This window comes from Ambystoma mexicanum, chromosome 2p, assembly GCF_040938575.1.
Source record: "Ambystoma mexicanum isolate Mex_15411 chromosome 2p, UKY_AmexF1_1, whole genome shotgun sequence".
Classification (NCBI taxonomy): domain Eukaryota; kingdom Metazoa; phylum Chordata; class Amphibia; order Caudata; family Ambystomatidae; genus Ambystoma; species Ambystoma mexicanum.
The window spans coordinates 925,964,638-925,986,771 of record NC_090923.1 but is presented as its reverse complement, the minus strand read 5'-3'; the positions used below and the strand labels follow the sequence as shown (position 1 = coordinate 925,986,771).

Genomic DNA, 22,134 nt, shown 5'->3' with positions numbered 1-22,134 from the left:
GTTGAACGAGCGAGCCTTCCTATTGGCTCTCGTTCTGTGCGCCGGTACGGAAGTGATGGGACTTCGGGCGGGCGTAAAGCACTCGAACTGACAGGCTTCAAGGCGGGTAATTCAAATCTGCCCTGAATTGAATGAAGAAGTTATTAGAGCGCCTGTCTCCCTTCGTGTGTCCATGGTGAGTAAGAAAAGGAGAAGCTGCCCTCCGTTCCCAGCTTCTATACACTTTTTGAATACGATATTTTAAGAGGGATTCATTATTTATAATTATTTTAGACGAGATAATTGTACTGATGAATAGTAATGGTGAATTTTGATACTGATTTTGGTTTTAAACTCTAATTTTTAAGTTGTTTCATGCATTGAGCAACCTAAAAAGTTTGTGATGAACCAATGCTAATAAATAAATAAAATAAACAATTTGTTTTTCTGGAAACATTTAAGCTGCAGCTTTCTTGTCAGGAAGAGGAAACCATGAAAGTGTTTTCCACTGAGCGCTCATTTTTATTAAAGGAATGTGTATTTCTTTAATGGTTTTTGCCGCTTTTTAAGCCGTTATGAGGCAGTGTGACGAGAAGCTGCTTGTTTTGCACGTGATTGTATTTTTATTAACACACATTAGCATTTCTTTAATAGGCTGTGCTTGACATTCCTGTTTTGTGGTGCGTATAGGGCACGTGCGCAACAAAATAAGAGAGACGGTCAGTGGAGGCGCTGCTTGCATGGTCCCCACTCAAGCGCGCCCTGGTGTGACAAGCAGGGCTGCCTTTTATTTATTTTTTTAAAATTTGATTTTTATTAGGTTTTGCAAAACCTAGTGAACCACATACAAGTATCATTTGGAACATACCATATCTATAAACATTCTGCACACGCCCTCCTCCAAAGGAGCATTGACTTTATACAGTAAACGAAAATCTTTCTCCCCGTCGCCCTTACTTTTACCCCCCAGAACAGTGTTTCTTCTCACATACCCATTTGTTTTTGTGTTCTCAGTATCTACATGTATAGCTCTCCCTACTTTCTTTCTCATTGCATAAAATAAAACCACAAGCATGTCCCAGAAATACAGTGTCCTGGGCTTGCTGGGCATCAGATCCGATAAAGTCTTCAAAGCTGTACTATGTTTGTGTTCTATTTACTAGTTTTCAGAACATCTTTTGTATTGCCTTACTCAGCAATAAGTTTCCATTCAGGTTACTGACCCCCTATGCAGCCTACAGGAACGCATATACTACCAGTGAGCAAAATTTTCTGCCCTGAAGGCAGAAACCATCGCTCAATGGGCAAAACCTGCTACCCGGAGGAATCAAATCTCTTAATGGACAATATCTAATACCTTTTGTAATGGCGGCATCGAGGACATTACCTGCTACTTGTGGGCAGTTGATCCTGCCTCCATGTCTGTACCATCTACCAAATGCCAGTCTACGCTGGCTTGGTGGTCGAAACTACAATTTTTATTATATGCTGCCTTAGGGGCAGCACCATCTACGAATGGATATAATCTGTGTCCTTGGTGGCACCACTACTATTAATAGACCATATCGGCTGCCCTTGTTAACAACTAATTCTAACTTGATCGCAATCTACCAGTAGTGAGTATATGCTGCCTCCAGGGCAGCACTAGGAATCGTATTTTTTTCTGCCCTATTGGCAGCAGATAAAACAATGAGTGTTATTTGCTGCCCCGGAAGCATCACTCACCACTACCATAGGACACTATATGCTGCCTTGGACAGCTGAACTCTAATAACAATTCTGTTTGCTGTCCATGTAACGCTTACCTGATGTCTTGCAGGGGCATCTGGATATCTCGTGGAGTGTCCCACACATCTTGCTACCAAAATCACATGCAGCGCTCTGAAATTACACAGTGCCATGTTTAAGGGTTGGGGATTATGGGATGTAGGTGAAATGCACCGGGTTGGTTGGACTTCTGCGGCTGTATGCAGCAATTCCCTAGAAACAAAATAAGTGGACATTACTCTGGTGATTATGAATTCTCCCTCTTCACTCCCAGGCTATTACCTAACAGGGAGGCTGGACTCACCTTTCTATATGGTGCTATGACATATTGCGGTGTGCTCTTTTTGCCAGTTACTTCACTAGTTTGCTTGCCCAGGCCTGCTGTGGCTTGCAGTGGCACCTTCTCTAGGTTTGTTTTGATTTGTCTCTGGATGTCTTGGGCTCGCTTCTTGTTTTGTTCTACTGCTGGTTAAGTGTAATTTCCTGCTTATATCTCTTGTCTTTGTCCCTGCTGCCTTAATACCTCTTGTATGTTTGTTCTTGCTGCCTTAATGTCTCTTTGCTCATTTATTCTTGCTCTCTTGTGTATTTTATTCTTACTGCTTTACTGTCTCTTGTGCGTTTATTCTTGCTGCTTTCAATGTTTCTTGCTTGTCTGAGGTCTGAGATATTAGCCGGTTGCTCACATGTCTTTGTCGTCTTCCTTTACAGGCACCGGAGCGGATCGGGGTCAGAGTATAGGAGGGAGCGGAGCTGAATCCGAGGTGATTAAGCACATCTTGACTTACAGCTGAGCTTTCCTTCCGGCGATCAGGACGGAGCACTGCCTGTACAATAATGCCTGTTAGTCTTTTACATGCGTCCAGAAGATGTGGAGCAGGAAGGTGCCGGGCCGGGATTTCCGCGCCCTGCCAGCGGTAAGTATTAGCAGGCGAATCACGGGCAGGTGCGTGGTAGTACGGTAAGCGTTCTATTGTGTGGCGGATGGAATTAACGCAAAGCAAGAGCGTGGCTTAAATAGCCCTCGGTCCACTGCCCTTGTAGTCTAGAACTGCGCTCGGAGCAAATGTTCCATGGCTCAAACAACGCCCATGTTGGGATACTGGTTTAGTCTCAATGAGAAGGGTGCTCTATTGCCTTGGAGTGAGTGGTGCAAACGCCATTCTTGCACCAGTGAGGTCCAGCCTTCCCTGCCTGTGGTGTTGCTAAGGTTGTTCGGGTCCCAGGACCTGTGATCATGACAGTCCTGGAGGCAGCACATAGTACTTCTGAGCACATTCTCTACCAATGATCAGTATATGATTCCTCCACGGCAGCACCACTACCAATATTAATTGTGTGCTGCTCTGGAAGCCGCATGGTCTATCAACGTGCAGGATCTTATGCCGTAAGGCGGCACTGCTACCATAGGGTAGTATCTGCTGCCCTGGATACATCACATTCTACCAATGGGCAGCACTACTAATAATGGACAGTATCTGCTTCAGTTGATAATGGCTACTTCCTGGGCAGCACCCTCTGCCAATCATAAGTACATTCTTCCTACAGAGCAGCAGCACTATCAATATGAATTGTATGTTATCCTGCGGCAGCACATTCTACCCATGTGCAGTATCTAATGCCCTAAAGCAGCATTGTTACCATTGGGCAGGATCTCAATTGCAGCCTCGGGGCAGACTAGGCTTCCCCCACCGACTTACATCGGTCGGTTGAGCAAGATTTAGGTAGGTACTGGTACCATTAACCCTCCTCTTTCTGCACCCCATTGCAATGCCGCATGGCATCTGCTTCATTTGTCTCTCAGGGGTTTTGTTCTGCACTTCATGTCCCGACCCCCACACAAATCTATAGTGGGCCAATTGTTGGTTAGAAAGCGGGCCCCCCCCCCCCCGCCTTACCCAGAAAACACGCAATTATAAAATCAGAAATAACACATTTGAAACTACACTTTAAATCCTGGAAATGCTGCTGGCAGAAAAGAATAGTTAGCTTCGCTAGACAAGTAGGGACAGAGGAGGCATTAGCTTGCACAATTAGTGTGTCCATTTAAATAGAATAGACTAGGTGGCAGGAAAGCGCATATTCAACCAAATTTAAGAAAGGCCCAGTTGGACACTCTTGAAAAAATCAGGGAAAATGCTGTAGCCGGCCTGATGGTGACTAAGCCAAAGGAATGTCAATGCCAAGCCATTGCAGGAAGTGCACCTGGCGAAGTAAGATATTATTGTGTTCGGTCAGTTGTCAGATAAATTGAGTTACAAGGACCCAGCAAACCGTTTCAAGTTTATAATATCCCAAGAAATCAGAAGGAAGTGACAGATTAATGCATTCTGCCCAGCTACGCATGACTGGAGGGTGCAAGAAGCGGCTAAAGAGAAAACGATTAAATGCTGCAATGAAATCTTAACCGGGTAAGAGCAGGATGACGATTGCGGACAAGGCCTTGAGCATGGCATGGGAGGTAAACGTGGGCTATTTGATTTAATAAAAATAAGGCAATGCACTTGTCTCTCCCACTCTCTCACCTTCACAAATGTGTCATTGTGCAGCCAGTTCATGGATAGTGTGACCGCATTGTACCCAATTAGCACATGTTGTTTTTTTCACCCCAGAAGTAATTTAGAGCCTGCCAATTAATTTCCAGATATGGTGAGGTAGCACTTTCGTAGGGGAAGGTCATGGGTGGGGTCTTAGATAACGATTGTCCAATCCCTAGGTGCACACATCTAGGTTCCATATGTAGCTTAGATGAGGGAGCCAATGAGCAGGAGCGATTTAGGTTTTTATAACTATGACATCACAGGGACCCTTTTGTACTATATAAACTCCTGTTGTCTGGTCAAACGGAGAATTCTGGAGTGAGAGCTTGGCTTCTATCTTGATTATTTCCCCAGTCTATTGCAATAAACTGGTTACCCTGCATTTCAGCATACCACACTCTGTGTTCTCTTTTTGACAAATGCCAGTAAGAGGGCAATTTGGCCTTTTCTGACCCTCTCATCAACGCTATGGGTGCTTAAAGCTTTAGCACCTGCGTCCAAGGACAATGGTCGTAATTAGGTGTCCTAAACCCTCTCTAACAGCCCTTGTTTCACTCAGGTCATTTTAAGTCAGTCTTCCGGGCCCCTAATGGCCTGATTAGCCCCTAGTCGTGTTGCCAATGCTTAAATACAGCTTACTTTTGAACTCCCTAAAAGCATTTACTGTAATAGGGAGTCAAGAATTCACACCTTAAAATCCTATCTAGAGCCCTGCTAACAGGAGATGTATGAGGCTTTCTGATGGCAATGTGTCCATCAACATTCACGCTTATGAGTCAAACCAACTATTAGTTCATTCCTGTTGTCCAGAACAGGCATGTGTATCAAAAACAAGATACTGGTTGCATCCTTCTCATAACAAAACAGTTGGTGATTGAGGAATTCAAGGCCCCAGTGTTGTTGCAAAAGCCCTCTTATGTCTTTCAGGCCTAAGTAAAGCACAATTCCACTTAATTGAATAGGTAGCAATGAAACGAATTTGAGTGTTTTGCGCAACTGGCTTTCTATTTTTTTTCAGTAGACCGTATAATGTGAATCTACTGAACCATGGTCTTGCTCAATTAAATATTTTTTGGTGATTCTATCAACTGCTTTACAAAACGAATGTGTTTTGATGGAGACAGTACTAGGTGTGTGTGTGTGTCTGTCTGTCTGTCTGTCTGGCTTTAGGCTGAAGTAATTAATAATGCCTTAGTGTGAACATTTGGAAAAAAATTGAAAAACCTAAAAGACCCACAAATAATGCGTACAGGGTAGGGTAGCGATGGATGAGCTTCAATCATTGATTGCTTGACGATATCTGTGTCCTGGGGAGCAGTGTGGAATCAAGAGGCATCACTGGTTTAATTTTATGTGCAGTTTATCGTATAAATTGCATTTTCTGCTATGTTTGTAATAGGTGAGGTTTACAGAGATCCCATGCCGGGATTAGACTCCTCATTTAAGCTTGCACTTCTTTGCATTTTGGTACCCGTATTCCTCTTGTCTATAATGGTATAACACATTTTCAAGGACTTCACAGAAAGTTTCAGCTGCTTTTTGAATTTCCTTGCTCAGCAGTAAGTTTATATTAACTTACCCTTCAATGGCGATGATCAGTTTATCCTTTGAGGGCTGTAAAGGAAACTCGCTCTCCAGGCATTTTTGTTTCTCTGTCCCTCTCTAAATAGGGGTTTTCCAATTAGACTCTGATTTATATATGCTGTCATAGAAATTGTTTTGGACAATGTCTCCTTGTAGTAAAAAAAGAATATTGTACAGAATAGACCGTAAAAAAACAAGTGAAATAATGACATCCTGTTAGATGGGGACAGTGCGATTAATAATTCATACCTTAAGCAGCATAGTTATGTTTGGGTGGGACTGCTGACATTGAATTCTTTCTCCGATTAATGATTTTTTTTTTCATTCAAAGTGTTGTAGGAGCGTGTTTGGAACCAGCAGAATGCGCACCACCATTATGTTCGACTACCATTGAAAGGGCAAGGTGAGTAGTGGAGATGGTGGTAAGTAGACCTGGGAAGCAAAAACCTACTACTTGCTTCTAGGTCCATTCTCTGGGGGCCATCGGCTCCTGTTGAACGATTGAGCAAGCTTTCATATTGTTCCCTGCTTCTGAAGCCAGCCAAAGAACTGCTGTGGATTGGTGGATGGGAGGTTGGGGCAGAAATACTAAAATTATTGGGTCCAGGGTGCGACACAGTGCTTTGGTGAGGCTGGAAACTTGCACTGTCCAGAATATACAACATATCTAAATAAGTGGAACAGAACCACTTCCGCTAGTTGACCATGAATAACTTACTCCGAATTTGTCCATGGCCGGTAATTGAGATTGGCGAGGAAAGGTGCCAGTATTGTACCGACTGGTTGCCTTTTCACACAATTGAAAGAAATTGCTTTGTATGCATAGACTTTTCTTGGGTCAGAAAGTATCAGGGTTCGAAATTGCTGGGAGCTATTTAGCTCCTGCTACTAGCTAAGGAGAGCCTGGTTAGCTTGAAGCCAACAGTTACTAGGAGCTACCTATGACTCCCCAAGCCAACTGGCGACATATAAGCATATGTAATTAAGGCTCAAAATTAAGATTGGATAAGTAGGCGCTACAAGCAGCTCCAGGGTATCCAGCAGTAACCACTCACCTGGAGTCCCCACTGAGGAATGAGGAGCCAATACATAGCGTTAAACAAATCTTACTTCCACATAGAATGATATCCATTCTGTATAGCTCCTTATGCTTGAAATGTCTTCTAGATGTGTCCTAATCTTTATAGATTATCCCACATGCACAGAGTAAAATTCCCATAGTTATAATATGGATAAATGTGATCAAAGGACACATCAAAGGCACATTTAAAGCAGAATGGAACATACATCATGGATTAAAATGTAATGATTGCATCTCATGTGAATGTTAGATTCACAGTGCAGTGTGTAATAGCACTGGGTCTCTGGATGTCGCTCCTGCCTACCGGGTGATGCCCAATACCAAGGAGCTGCTTTTAACTCCTGCTCATCACATCTCAGTTTCGATCCCTGAAGTATATTCATGACATCCCTCTGTACTGGTATTTTACCTAATACCGGAAGTACATATTCTCACACAGGGCAGTGTAAGAGGCATGGAGTGAGACTGAGCTTATAGTTCAGTGGAGAAGGTATGAGGCGTAGGGCAGTGTAGGAAGGATTAATTGGGATGGAGCTTATAGTTGAATCAAGGTGGTGGTGTAGAAGGATGTATTTGGTGCAGGTAGGTGGATGGCCAGTACAAGTTGAAGGGTTGGGTATCTCATATCCTTCAGCACCCTCCTAAAATTCACAACAGGAGAAAGCTTGAGAAAAGCGTAGCCACTGCCAACAGTTTGGGATTTTATGTATTTGAAACCATCTAATGCATGGATGCGGTCTGTTTGTGGCCGTATTAAATGTACCTAACCCATACATGTTCAGGGTTCGCAATAAGGATTTGTTGAGCAGGAGCTAAGAGCAGCTCCTGGGTATCTGACATTGCCCAGTAAGCTTGACGTTATTACTGGGTAACAAGGAGCTAGTACATAGCAAATTGCTAATCTAACTTCCACACGACACGCACAATAGAAACGTATGTATGATTTTATTATTCTTATTCTTTAAATGATCTCTCTGTTTCTCCTATCCTATTGCAACTTAATACAGATTCCATATAACGCAGACTTAACATTGTTTGTAGGGCTCCAGTTGCCCTGAGGAACCAAGGTAGCTCCAGGTGATGTGAAGCTAACCAGGCTGCCCTCGGCTAGAACCGGGCACTAAATCCCTGATTCTGGCAATTTTGAACCATGCATGTTAAGAGGAGATTTAAACAATGAAGTATAGTAATAAACTGTTAATTTTGTCTACATGATGTAAAGAAGGAAGATTCAATATGTTTGCAAGAAAGGAAAAGCACCCCTATTGCATTTCAACATGGCATTATCGTAGACATTGTGGCGGGTCAGAAGAAGGACATGGACTATGATCTACCAGGTTATTCTTCATTAAAAGAAAAGTGAACCTTCCTAACTTTCCCTATACTATGCAGTGTCCCTACCTAACAAAAACTAACTAGTGTGCTGGTAATTTGTCAGTGAGTCCAAAAGAAAGATCAGTCCACTGCCCAATCTAATCTAACCCGACCCTACAACTACAAAAACAACTAAAGCACGGACAAATGACTCCCTTCTCCCAAGAGCTGGGTTCTCACCAAGTTCACTTCAATAGAGTATTCATAGGTAGTTCTTAGTAACTACAAGTTATATCGTTCAGATACTGGGTTCTTTAACTTTTCAACTGTCTTTTACTCACTCGGTCTCTTTCCTTTTTATTCTCCTCTCTTGTGGTCTTATTTATTTTTATTTCCCTTTTCCCTTGGGATACTTCTGTTCCTTCCTTCTTAGCAAGACTTTCTCTTTACTCCATGCCCAATCCTTCTGTTGACTGGGACTAATGAGGTTATTCCAATAATGATTCTCCTTCTCTGTATTCACTTATGTCACTTTGTATTGCCTGGGACAAGTGTGAGTGTTCCAGTTGTATTCCTCTCTTCTCCAGCATTGGATCTTTCATGGATTCACATGCTGTGAATATTTCCCGTCATCCGGCTGGAAAACCTCAGTAACTTTAACTTAGCATTTTTCCTATGGAAAACTTTAACACCTTTGTGTCCTATCGACATCCTTTTTTGGGTGCTTTAGGCTACACCAATAGGACATCTGGTATAAATGCCCCCACCCCTGCGGCTTCCCTTCATATTTCAACCATCTCCAAACCGTTGGGATCACCTTGTGTCTACTCTTCGTGTTCTACACGTGCTTTTCGTACTTCGGCCATAATGTCATCTGTGGCCCATTCGAAGCACTCGTCTGACAGGTATAGGTCCTGTTCCAGCTGGGACTCGTCAGAAACACCATTCCGGAGTTCAACGGAGGTTCCACTGGGGTTTCATCGGCTCTGTCTACGGCCGTGACTATCAGTGGGCCGCAATTGCTGTCGTCGACGCAGCTGGAGGCTGATGGTGGTTTGTTGCTGACGGGAGATCCGTGGCAGTCTGGGGCTGGCTTCGGGCCGTTTCTCCCAGTGGACGTTCTTCAACAGGATCTGGCTCCATATTCAGTGTCCTCTGGTCTGAAGGAGGAGCATGAACCAGGTTTCCATCCGTCGGCGTTGGGTCTGCGGGAGGCAGGTCTGTCTGCGTCTAGTGGGGTTGGGGCTGGGGCACCACTGTACCCGTTGGTGAACCCACACTCTGCTGTCCATGCAGGTGTTAAATATGCTTCAGTCGCTGTTGGGACATTTGGATGCAAGACTTCAGCGGCTCCGAGCCCGGTGGATTCAGTGGTAAGTAGTGTGCCTGTTGAGGCCCCTTGCACGAGTCTCCCCAGGAATTCGCCTCTGGTGTGGCTGCCGTTGGGGTTAGGCCTCCCACAGAGTCATCCAGAGGAAGGGGAGCTGGTCGATTTGGATCCGGAGAGCGGGCCTCGTGACACGCTGTTGATGGTGTCCTAGTCGCCCAGGAGAGACGATACCTGGGATACAGACCCGGAGGTGGAACCGCCTAGTTGCCCAGCTCAGCCATCTCCGCCGGATGATATTTGGGCATTTCACGCTATGATGGCAATGGCGTGCCAAGAATTTGGACTTGCTCCTGAGCCGGTTTTTCTTTGATCACATGGGGAAGCGACGGAAGGCAGTCTTCTCAGTCCCCTTTTTGGACCATGTGTGGTAGGAGGGCCTGCACATGATGCGCCATCCCTTTTCCGAACCAGCCATGAAGGGGCTTATGGAGAAGAAATTGAAGGTGCCAGAATCGACCCCATGGTGCCTCATTTCTCAGCCCACGCCAGAGTCAGTGGTTTTGGCGGCGGCTAGTCGGAAGCTGGGTAGCCAGCACAATTGTGTTACGCCCCCAGACAGTGAGGCCAGATGCTTTCAGGAAGAAAGTCCTCACAGTGAGCGGTACGACAGTCAAGGTGGCAAATCCCTTGGCCATTATGGGCAGGTATGACAGGGAAATGTGGCACTGGTTGGCCCCTCTCTTGGACCATCTCCTGGAGCAACAGCGCAAAGAGGCCATACTGCTGGTTCGAGAGGGGGAGGAGGCCTCCAACCACAGCATCACCATTGCATTGGACTTGGCGGAGTCGGGCTTCAAGCAAATAATGGTGGTGTTCTCCAGAGGCAGGCGTGGCTGCTCTGCACTGACTTCCGACCAGAGGTCCAGCATAAAGTAGTGGATATGCCCTGTGAGGAGGAGCAGCTCCTTGGCGAAGAAATCGATGAGGCACTAAAGGGAATGAAGAAAGACACTGAGACAACGAAGTCACAGGGGGCACTGCAAATGGGCCGTTCTTTTTGCCCCTTTCGGGTGTTTCGAGGGGCCTCTGTTAATGCCAGATTTGCCGCTTCTCTCAACCATGGTTAGTCGCACCAGTTATTCTTCCCAAGGCTTCAGGCACTCATTCCAGTCGGTGCAGAAAGGCAAGGACTATCGGGCGCAGCGTAAGAAGGGTCCTGACGCCTCAACTGTTAAGGGACGGCAGTCTAAGTCTCACCAATGACTGCCATGCAGGCAGTCAACTTGGGGGCAGAGTGTTGCGACATGCCGATGAGTGGAATCTTATTACTACGACCGCTGGGTACTGGATACGGTATGTCTCAGCAACTCAGAGTTTTGGCATCCCAATTCCACCGGTGCATGTGGTACAGCCGCACCTGCCTGTCTTGCGGCAGGAAGTAGAACTCATGTTGGCGAAAGGGGGCGACGGAACCAATCCCAGTGTCGGAAAGGTGTCAGGGGGTGTACTCCCGGTATTTTGTCATCAAAAAGCCCAATGGAAAGTGGATGCCTATTCTGAATCTTCGGCTGTTGAACAAAAATCTACAACACCTGAAGTTCAAGATGCTTATGCTGCAGGATGTGATCCGGGCGGTGCAGCCGGGAGAGTTCCTGGCATCGTTGGATTTGGAGGACGCTTACTTCCATATCCCGATGAGGCCAAACGATCACCAGTTCCTGCACTTTCTGGTTGGGGAAGATCATTACCAGTTCCATGTCCTCTCGTTTGGACTGAAGTCTGCTGCCAGAGCGTTCACAAAATGCCTAGCCCCAGTCGCTGCCTTCCTCTGCAAGGGGGGGCTGGGGCATCATGTATAACTGTATCTGGACGACTGGTTGGTACAGGGGTGGTCACCGGAAAGGGCATTGGGGTCTCTCCAGGTGTCCATAATTTGTTACAACAGCTGGGGTTCGCAGTCAACTTTTCAAAATCCTTTCTGACGCCATCCAGGGAGTTGGTTTTTCTCGGTGCTCAGTTTCTCACACAGGACAATCTGGAGAAGCCTTCGGACGAGAGAGTGGTTAAGTTGCAGTCCAGAGCGGCCGAATGGGGCCAAGGAACTGTGGTCTCGGTCCGCAGTTACATGTCGCTGCTGGGTTCCATGGCGTCCTGCATTCTGCTTATCCTGAATTGTCGCTTGTGGTCCTCTCCCGGGGACTGGTGGAAGCCCCCTGCTGGAGCCCAACTTTCAGTTCACAATAGTGGCGGACGCCTCCCAGGTGGGTTGGGGGGCGCACCTCGACCAGTCGTAGGTCCAGGGCCTTGTGGTCTCCGCAGGAGACATTATTGCACATCATACTGGAGTTGAGAACGGTGCACTGTGCCCTAATATCCTTTCTACCTCGCATCCAAGGCGCAGTGGTTCTAGTGTTGACGGACAATACCACCCGGACAATACCACCACAATGTTCTATTTGAGGAAGCAGGGGGGGGGGCAAATGTCGAGAGAGGCTCAGGAGGTGTGGCATTGGGCCATTGCTCGGGGAATTCACATTACAGCTTACCATCTGCCGGGGGTCAAGAATGTGCAGGCAGACTCTCTCAGCAGAGATGGGGAGCAGTTGCAGTGGACGCTGAAGAAAGAGCAGGTGACAAAGATCTTCAGGAAGTGAGGGTTCCCCCTAGTCCCCCCTCAACTTCTTTGCCACGCCAGAGAACAGGCAGTGCCCATTGTTTGCCAGCAGAGTGGCTCATCCAGAGTCAAAGGGAGACGTGTTCCTGTGGACGGGCCTCTTCGGGTATGCGTTCCCTCCGTTTCCACTGGTTCGGCGGACAATCCAGTGGGTGCACAAATTCCCATGCAAAGTGATCTTAGTCGCCCTATTCTGGCCCAGGCAGACGTGGTTCTCAGATCTCCATCTAGTGGTGGAAGAGCCGCTTCGTCTGGGGGCAGAACGGGATCTGCTGTCGCAGGGCAAAGGCAGAGTGTGGCATCACGATCCAGCGTCCCTCAGCCTGGCTGCGTGGCTCCTGACAACTCCGAGTTCGGTCATCTAGGTATCTCACAGGAGTGTCGTCGGATCCTGGATGCGGCAAGGGTACCTTCCACCAATATCTCTTAAAGTAGAAAATGGGTGAGATTCTGGGCCTGGTGCGAACGGCAGCCGGACGTGCGGCCATTGGATGATTCACTGGCCTGGGTTCTCCCATGCCTGCTGCATCTGGCGCAGGGGGGGGGTCTGGCGTTGTCTTCAGTCAAGGTACATTTAACTGCAATTTCCAGATTCACCAGACAGTGCCATGCTACTCCTGTTTTAGTGACAGATTGGTTAAGCATTTTCTGAAAGGACATTTTTGGACATTTCCCCCAGAGAAAAGGTTTGCTCCGGTATGGAGTCTCAATGTGGTTCTCGCTGCTCTCATGAAACCGCCGTTTGAGCCCAATGTCGACGGCGTCCTTGAAGTTCCTCTCATGAAAAGTCGTATTTCTAGTGGCACTCGCATCTGCCAGAAGGATTTCAGAGCTTCAAGTGCTGGTTATTGACCCGCTATACCTGCAATTCATGAGAGACAAAAGGTTCTACTGTCTACTAATCCGCACTTCATACCTAAAGTGCCTTCAGCGTTTCACAAACACGTTACAATTGCCTTGCCCTCGTCCTTCGCTAAGGCGGAAGGGGCCCTGGATTCCCTGGACGTTAAGTGGACGCTGAAGTTTTATCTGGCCCGTTCTCAGGACTTTAGGCAGTCGAAACAGCTGTTTGTGGCGTTTGGTCCCTCCAGCAAGGGACGATCCGTTTCCAAGCAAGGACTTTCCCGTTGGGTCTCCTCCATGATGTCATTTTGTCACGGAAAGGCTGGCAAGCCTTTGAGGGGCAATCCTAAGGCCCTTTCTACAAGGTCCGCGGCGGTGGCGTTCTGGGCTGGAATCCCGCTCACTGACATTTGCCAGGCGGCTTCTTGGGTGGTGCCACATACCTTCACCAGACACTACTGTCGGGGTCGGCAACATGTGCAGATGGGATGGGCGGTCCTTCAATGCCTAAGCCATGCAGCCTCCGGGGTTTGCGTTTTCCTCTCACTTACTGGTTCTCTTATCATGCATGTTGTTGGATGTTATTCTTTATGTTCAGGGTTGAGGGGGATGGGGTTGGTTTGCCTGTCGTGCACCTCCATTGGTTGCTCATACTGCTATGTAATCTATTCACAGCATGTGAATCCATGAAAGATCCAATGCTGGAGAAGGGAGTAGTTTCTTACCTGTAACTCCATTTCTACAGTGTTGGTATCTTTCATGGATTCACATGCGCCCGCCAGCCTCCCCCTGCCGGCAAACCTTGATTCGGATTTCCTCTACTTTGGAGGTTAAAATCTGAAGGGAAGCCGCGGGGGCGGGCCTATTTATACTGGACGTCCTATTGGTGTAGCCTAAAGCACCCAAAAAGGACATCGATAGGACACTAAGGTGTCAAAGTTTTCCATAGGAAAACGTTGGGTTAAAGTTACAGAGGTTTCCCAGCCTGACGACGGGAAATATTCACAGCATGTGAATCCATGAAAGATGCCAAAGCTGAAGAAATGGAGTTACAGGTAAGAAACTACTCCCTTTCTTCTTGTAAGTCCGATTGTTCACTCTGACTGGGATTAGTAGGAGCCTTCCAGTAATAATTCTGACTTTTCTTATGCACTTCCAATGCGTGATCTTCGGTTCCAGACCCGTGTCCTCCACTCTGCTCGTTACCTTCGTATTTCGGGGATAACGTCACTGGGACTTTGGTCAGGACGGGACCTTCTTCATTGGATGTCATGTTGGCTTCTCAGCTCGATTCTTTCACACGGCATGCTCTGTAGTGCCTTCGATTGGTCCACAGGGGTGTTCGGTCACGCCACCACTTCTTACTCGATCGCTCTTCGGATACTGTGCCAGTATTTCGGCTTTTCCCCACCTTAACATTTCCTGAGTGTCACACACTTGGATTCACACTCCAGCTTCCTCTCAGCATCGGACGCTATGCATCCCTGTTTTCTTCAGGTTCTCTCTGTGAAATACCTTAAGGTATCTCGCATAACGGACCCCTTATTCAAGTGGCCAATGATGGGCTGATCCACTCTGATCCAAACTCTAGGGGTGAGAGAGCGAGAAAGACTCACCAGGAAGGGGGAACCCGAGGTTGTACTCTAGTTAATAACCCAAGGGAGACGCAGTATTGTACCAAGGGAAAAGCAGGGACAAACAAAATCTCTGAGGCTTTTGTAGGGTATACCACCGGATCAAAAGATCCCTCTGTCCAGAGCCAATCCCCTAAAACCTCCAACCCGCTTGCACCCGAAGATTATACATCTCCGGCTCCCTTCTTCCCTACACCCTACCCGAATACTCCCAGTCATTTTCTGTTCCGTCCCTCTGATTATTATTTCGTGCACTCCCAACCTGCTCAGGCAAAATACTACAGTTCCCACAATCCCTCTTGTTCATTTCACAATCCTAGGTAGTCCCATTTTCCTAGTTTCAAATCCCCTCTAATATGAGGGTTGTAATTCCAGACTGATTCATAAAGCTGTTTACCTGACACAAGGGTCAGGGAGAGTCAGGCAATTAATCAGAATCACACACACCTGACAGCCATTTACTTTCCCCACAGGGATAAAGGGTGGAACAAGAGAGTACAGTATGAGCAAGGCAGACCGCACCACGAGACCACTATCCAAGTCCGGCAGTTCAAGAGGAGGAGAAAGGCGGCGAATATCGAGAGGCTGATAAGGAGAGACAACACAACCTTGTCCTTTTCGATGCAGATCAGCAAAACATCCTTATATGGAAGCGTAAGACCGAGGACAATAGCCCAAGTGTGCTGCAACAGTTGTCAACGGTACACAGAACATGTCAACGATGATAGGAAGGAGCAAGGGAAATCCCTGCTACTGTGGTACCGTCCTTGACTCCAGTTACGAGGAAAGCCAAGCGGTTCATCACAGCCGGTGAGTCAAGAGGAAAGCTGATAAGATCCTGGCTGTGTTGAATGAAAGTCGCAAGTGGTAAGTTGAACCAAGTACAAAGAACTGTAAAAGTGTTAAAGGGGAGACCAGCTGCAGAGGGAACCTGCACCACATGGGTGCTAACTCTGTGGAGACTCTGGTCGATCCCCGTCTGAGTAAAACTACAGATACCAGGAGTCCATAGGAGAGCTGCTAAAATAGGTCCAAGTGGTCATACAGTAGGTCAAGCAAAATCCCTGTACAGTCGGACGCCTTTGACCTAAGAACTATAAGAAAACAAGGGAAGTGAATCCCGCCACATGAGAAAGTAAAGAAAGTGAATCCCGCTAACAGTTGAAAGTGAATGTGAAGTTGGCAAGAGTGAACACTGAAGAGGGATGCTGACAAGGAAGGGGCAAAGTCTAAAGTTGCAAGAAACTGTGTTAACTGTAAACCCGGCAGAGGGATGTCCACTGGAACTCGAGACATTAAGGTTTGTGAGTGAAAGCAAAGAGGGGTCTGCGCCCGGAAGAGGGGACCAAGGGGTGAAGCCATCACCCAAGAGGTAAGCCATAGTGAACCCAGTCGAGGGAGGCTGAAAGCAACAAGGGGCCTGTGCCAGGAAGCGGGGTACCCAGTGGTGAAGCCATCACACCTGAAATACGTAGAACATAGATTTGTGTTTGTTAGTCATCTTTGTAAACCTATCAGGCCCTCGAAATCAGGAGACCGAGCCACGAAGGCCCTGATACTGAAAGAATGTTCTAGAGATTTGCGTCTGGGAGAGGGAGATCCCGGAGTGAAAGTCATCACCCAAAACCAGTGAAAAGAATACTTGATTTGTGGAAAACGATTGGTGTAGGGTCACCTAAAAAAGTAACTTTGTGTTTGTTATTGTGCTGACCCTCGAAGGCAAGAGACTTTGGTGAAGGCAAAAGAGACTTGGCCATCGAGACTCCTGATAAGCTGAAACAGAGCTGTTGTCTTGTGCTGGGAGAGCTCGAGACTGTGCTGTGCTCCAAGATCCCACCCTACCCTGTGCTTAAAACATGGGGAACGGAGACCCAAGCTACCGCATCCTGACATATATTATGTATGAGCACTTCTTTCTTTTCTTGAAAACTATCCCACACCCTTTTTGTATTCGCTGTAAGGTTTGGCAATAGGTTTCTTAGTATAGGCCCCTTTTATTTGACACAACGCCACTAGGACTGCCTTATTTTAATTTGATGGTCGACGTTTGTTTCCATCTTAGATTTAGGTTTAGATTAGGCGTTTTTCCAACTTGCATACAGTTTAATAAACACCCTGAACTGTGATCATGTGTTTGTCTTTACTGTTGCCCCATGCGTTCCTTACATCTCCACAGCTGATTTGAAACTCCCAGGTTTCCCTTCCCCTCACATAAGTATTTATATTCAAATTCACTCAAATGTTCTGTGCGGCAATAATACATATAAGTGGAGCCAAGTGGTCTGCTGTGGTCTACGTGTTGATTTGACAGTGTATTTTCACTGGTAGGGGATTGGGGGCGTGGCCACTACCTGTAGCTCTCCAGCAACCTCTTTAGAAACCTCGGACCCCACGGAACGCGGATCGGATAAGTGGAGCCAAGTGGTCTGCTTTGGTCCGCGGGAGGATGTCGGGAGAAGACGTTTACCGCCCGACAGACTGGCGCACTGAGATAAGGTATTCTATATAACCTGCCACCATTATTGACTGTAGACAACTTAGTCACATTGCGGTGGTTATACATTTAAAGAGACCCCCAGTGGGAAGATTTTTGAGAGCCTCCCCCGGTTCCTAGGTTTCGATGATTAAGTCCAGATTGATTCTGTGACGTTCGAGCTGCGAATTTCAGATGGTGACTGTGGAAGAGTCGCCTTGGGGACGTTCAACTAAACCATACAGGGCTGTAAACATTTAAACTGACTGTTAATTGGGTTGATTCTGGACAGTGACTGCGGGCCTGATGCCTTGGAGCCGTTCAGCTAAACTATGATTGGCTGTGAACCTTCAAACTAACTGTTTTACCTCCAATTGGGGTCATTTTGGACGGTGACAACAGGCCTGGTGCCTTGGACCCATTCCGCTAAACTGCACTGGGCTGTGAACCTTTAAACTAATTGTTTCCACATCTAATTGGCGTGATTTGGGACGATGACTGTGTTTGGTCACTGGGAGCCGTCGAGTTGTTAGTGTGTATTTAAACTTGTGTTTTTATATTTGTTCTGATAACGTGTGGGTTGCAAGATTTTCATACACTCATACACCGGCCTGTTTTGGTTTATCTCCTTTCCCCTGGATGAATTTGCGGAGTGGAAAACCAGCACATAACAAGGAAATGTTGAAGGCGGCCAATATTCCTCTGCCACCTTCACCAATGGTGGAGAAAGGTGTGGTTGCTATGTTGACAATGATGGCTGGGGACAGTAGGGTGAGGTCAACGTCCCAAGGTGCTTCAAAGGGTCTGACTAAGAACACAGATCATGGGAGTAAATTGATTACCACCTTCTTTTCCAATAGAATTATCCAAAAATATATCAAAGGGGGAGGAACCAATTAGCATAAAACTACAAATCGAATATTCTGACACCGCTCCTTTTTCAAATAGAGATGCCCAAATCTCGCTTTGAGAGTCCTCTGATTTGTTGAACCTAAATTTGTTGAACCTAGCTACACATGACTTAACCTCTGATTACAGTGATATAAAGAATCGGGACTCGAATTGTTCTTTCTTTTGTGCATCCCCTCACTTCGTAGACCCTCTGTCTACTCCTGGGACCAACCTACGTTGGAAGGTCCCATCGGATGAAACTCTGATGGAGATATCGATTATTTTTTTTTATTTATGCAAAATTTTTATTTTAGGCATTATGGTGAAGGGTTAAAAGCAGATGTCAAAAATAATACATTGCTGTTGAATGTGGTATTGGGGAAATTGGAAGAGCTAACGGTTACGTCAGATAGAGTAAACCACAATGTAATGGGGCCTGCTCTATTCAAGCCCTGTACCAATCCAATATCTGGTCCATCAGTTGATCTGGACACTGAACCTATTACTGTGGGCCCTACATTAGAGCTTAAATGGAATACTTCTGCAGCATTGGGGGAGGTGGAAACGATTATTGAAGATAATGTAATCTTTTTAAAGGAATTGCTCCCCCGGCACCGCAGAAACCTAGTTACAGTGCAGGAGATGTTCATAATAAGATCCGGTAGCCTGGTCTTCCCACGATAGTTACATCTCTCATAGCAAACAAGGTAAAGAAAGAAAGTCTAGGCTTTGAACAAGAGTCAATGTGGAGGGGAAACAAATTATTCAAAACAATCTAAACCATCATTTTGAAGTAAAAAATGTTTTAGGCAGCCACTTTTGAGAGACGTTCTCTCGGGTAACCCTAGAAAAACATCTGTCGACTTAGAGTAAGAAACTGCTTATCATCCTCTCTAAGACCACCAATCGAAGGGAGGAGAAGTTGGCTGGTTTGGGGGTCCCACTGATGGATCACCATGCGGAGGAGCTAGCCCTGCCTAATCACCCATAGGCAGATAAGGCTATATTTAATCATCTGACCATGGGACCAGAGGTATTACCTGCTTCACATAAATATGTCGAACTTCTGGAAAATAAACTTTGGGGATTTTTATGTATGCTCGGGGGGGAGTGGGGGAAGAATGTTTGACGGGAAGTGGGACTGGTAAATGGGTAGAAATTCCCCCAAGAGAAGTGAGGACAAGCAAAAATCCCCCTGACTCAAAATTATCCCTGATGGAGCAAGTTCCCCCCCAGCAGTCTGGAAGGTCAACGGAACAGTGCACTTGTAGTGATCGTCAAGTCTTGGGGCAGGTGGCGAGTGGAATGAATGGCTCAGGTGCGACAGTGGAAAGTTCCAAATCCTATTTCCTTGAGCATTGCTCTTTAAGGGTTTTTTTTTTTAATTTCTTTTATTGATTTTATGCAAACAAAACAACAAAAACCAAACAAGCAGCATAATCATAATGGTTCAGTTACACATCAAGTTATCGTAAGCACTGCTCCCATTATCCCTCCCCCCGTGAGCCTGTTTGTCAATTCCTTTCAATGTTTGGCACATGCAGCCAGGTTTCGTTCTTTTCGGAGTCTGTTGGATCTGGTATTACTCCAAACAATTCTGTTATTAGCGTTTTCCAAGCCAACAGGGTACCCGCCTCTTTAAGGGGTTGTTCTTTAAGGGCAAACTGGGTAGGTTTCCTAAGGGCCCGACCTTTTATAGTGGGACGAGTATTGTGAACCCCTGGGGAATGCATAAAGATACAGAAATTCCTAAATTCTCCCTACTGGAGAGAGGTGATGTGCCCTCGATTATTCTGCCTGAGAATAAGGAGGTGATTATGAGGCGCTCCACGATTCTGCAACTGTTTCCTGAAATCCCAAACTTTGTTGAACACGGTATGACGGAAAGAGCTATGGTCGTGCTAAACTCCAGATTTGTCTATAATTCAATTCTAAAACAAAGTAATAATCTGCTAATTCTGGGGTTTGATGTCTGTCCTTATAACACTGAGAAAAGGAAGTAGGCACCCCCGCCTTGTGGGCTGAGATCGCCCGCTTGAAACAGAAAATGCAACAGTCAGAAGCCACTAACAACTAGGCGTGGCTATTTAATGCATCAAGTTAGAAATGAGAATGCACAGTCCAGTGGGATTATAAGAGGCAAGCAATTGAGCCTAATATCATGGAATACTTTGGGACATAGGCATTTGTTTTCCGATACTGCTCTGGGGGTTAAGTTGCAGTCAGCACACATAATTGCTCTTCAAGAAACCTGATAACCCACTGACCCCATATTAGACAGCTTTGTAGGTATGAGTCAGCCGACCGTGCAAGGCTCCCTGGATCGTCCATCAGGGGGACTGCTAACCCTAATGCGCACCTCTGGTATGGTCACAGTAAAAGACTCCTTTAACATTATCAGAGGAGCATTAGCAATCCACATTACATTTGGGAGGGTCGACCCTCTTGTCCTGTGGGTGATGGATGTCTACTGGCATAAAGGGATCTGTCATCTGAAAATTATTCTTAGTGAAATATCGTCCCGAATGCTAAAATGGTGTGAGGAAGCTCGGGGGAGTCATAGTTATGCTGGTGGGGCACTAAACTTTGGATTGTATCCATTCTGGAAGCGGATCGGACATGGGAGGCCTGGATGCCACAATCTCCTCCAACAGGAGGAATGGTATAAGGTGGCTCGCAAGCATGCAGGGACTGGGTCTCTGGTCCTTGAACAATGCCTTCTGTTATGCAGCCCCTGCTCGGTCCACATGGACAAATGGTGCCACTAGCTTAACGCTTGATTATATCTTCATGGACGACTGGCTGGGTGCCTTGCACACGAAATATAATGTTAGTTTTACCCCATATAGTGATCATGCCCTATTAAAGGCTGCCTTTGGCAACAGTAGAAACCACAATGAGATCCGTGCGGTGAGGCGCTGCTCCTAAACCGGTATGTGCCACAGACTTGACAGTAAATGGATCAGGTTCCCAGATCCACTGGAAAGCGGGAAAGGTTGCAAAGGCGAATTTAGTATTGAGGGCTTATTTGACATCCATGGATCAGTCTTGGAAATATTTGGAAATATAAAGCCTTTATCCCCAATGAATTTGGAAATTTTATAGGCTGCCTTCTACTACCGCGTGGTGCTGTGGTGAGGGGTGGTCGTAATTGAAATAGGATGAACCATAAGCATGTATAAAACAAAGAGATGGTTATACGTAAAAGAGCAATGCACCGCAAGATTGATTTATCTAAAAAAACAGGGACATGGTACCAACACTGCACCGCAAGATTGATTTATCTAAAAAAACAGGGACATGGTACCAACACTGAAACATATGAAAAAATTGGAAAAATCAGGCCGGTACATCGTAACTTGGTCAGACAATGCAAGGCAGCCAGAGAGCAGAGGGATGGTGAAGTGATATTCTCGTGCTTAGGGGATAAGAATTCAATGGCCTTTTGGCAGATGATTAATACTACTGATGCGCCCCAAGCCCTGGCCCAAATAAATGGAGTATTAGAGTCAGATGGGGTTCTGTGTTTTGGACGAGTTTTCGCAGACAATCCTGGGTTGAGCTGGGCTGTGATGTGGCCCAAGTGGGACCCAAGTCTATTCACAATGATGGACTTTGGTGAAGATGCGATACTGAGAGTAATGCATACCATTAGCTCTTCCAGGGCTCCATGCCCAAACGGTTTGGGTAATCTTGTGCTTCAATCTGACATGGAGGCATGGGTGAATACTCTCTCTATCCTGTCTGCCAATATACCTGCTATCCGAGTCTTCCTACCCACGTGGAACCAGTGCTCATATTGTTTCAATTTTTAAAAGAGGAGATGGAACTAATCCTACTATCGTCCGATAGCGCTTCACGATGCACATAGCAAGGTTTTTGCTTCAATCGTGTTATACCATCTGGAAGCCTGGGCAGTGTGGACGAGCAGACTGTCAAAATGGCCAATAGGTTTTAGGAGACAGATGGGGACCACGCTCAACGGATTGGTGATAAATACAGTACAGCATTTGTCTTGCAGTGG

The 22,134-nt window shown here is 46.3% G+C and overlaps 1 long non-coding RNA gene across 2 annotated transcripts in view; it reads left to right on the top strand.

The window, feature by feature from the left end:
* Positions 1-39: 39 nt before the first annotated feature.
* LOC138566918 (uncharacterized) overlaps positions 40-22,134 on the top strand; it is an 88,827-nt gene continuing 66,732 nt past the window's right edge. The window contains exons 1-4 of one of the 2 annotated variants that reach the window (XR_011302062.1): positions 40-175; positions 2,458-2,663; positions 6,202-6,273; positions 15,220-16,872. This is a non-coding gene — a long non-coding RNA (uncharacterized lncRNA). Of the gene's footprint in view, positions 176-2,457; positions 2,664-6,201; positions 6,274-15,219; positions 16,873-22,134 lie in introns of those variants that run through there. The other variant, XR_011302061.1, reaches the window with a different exon arrangement.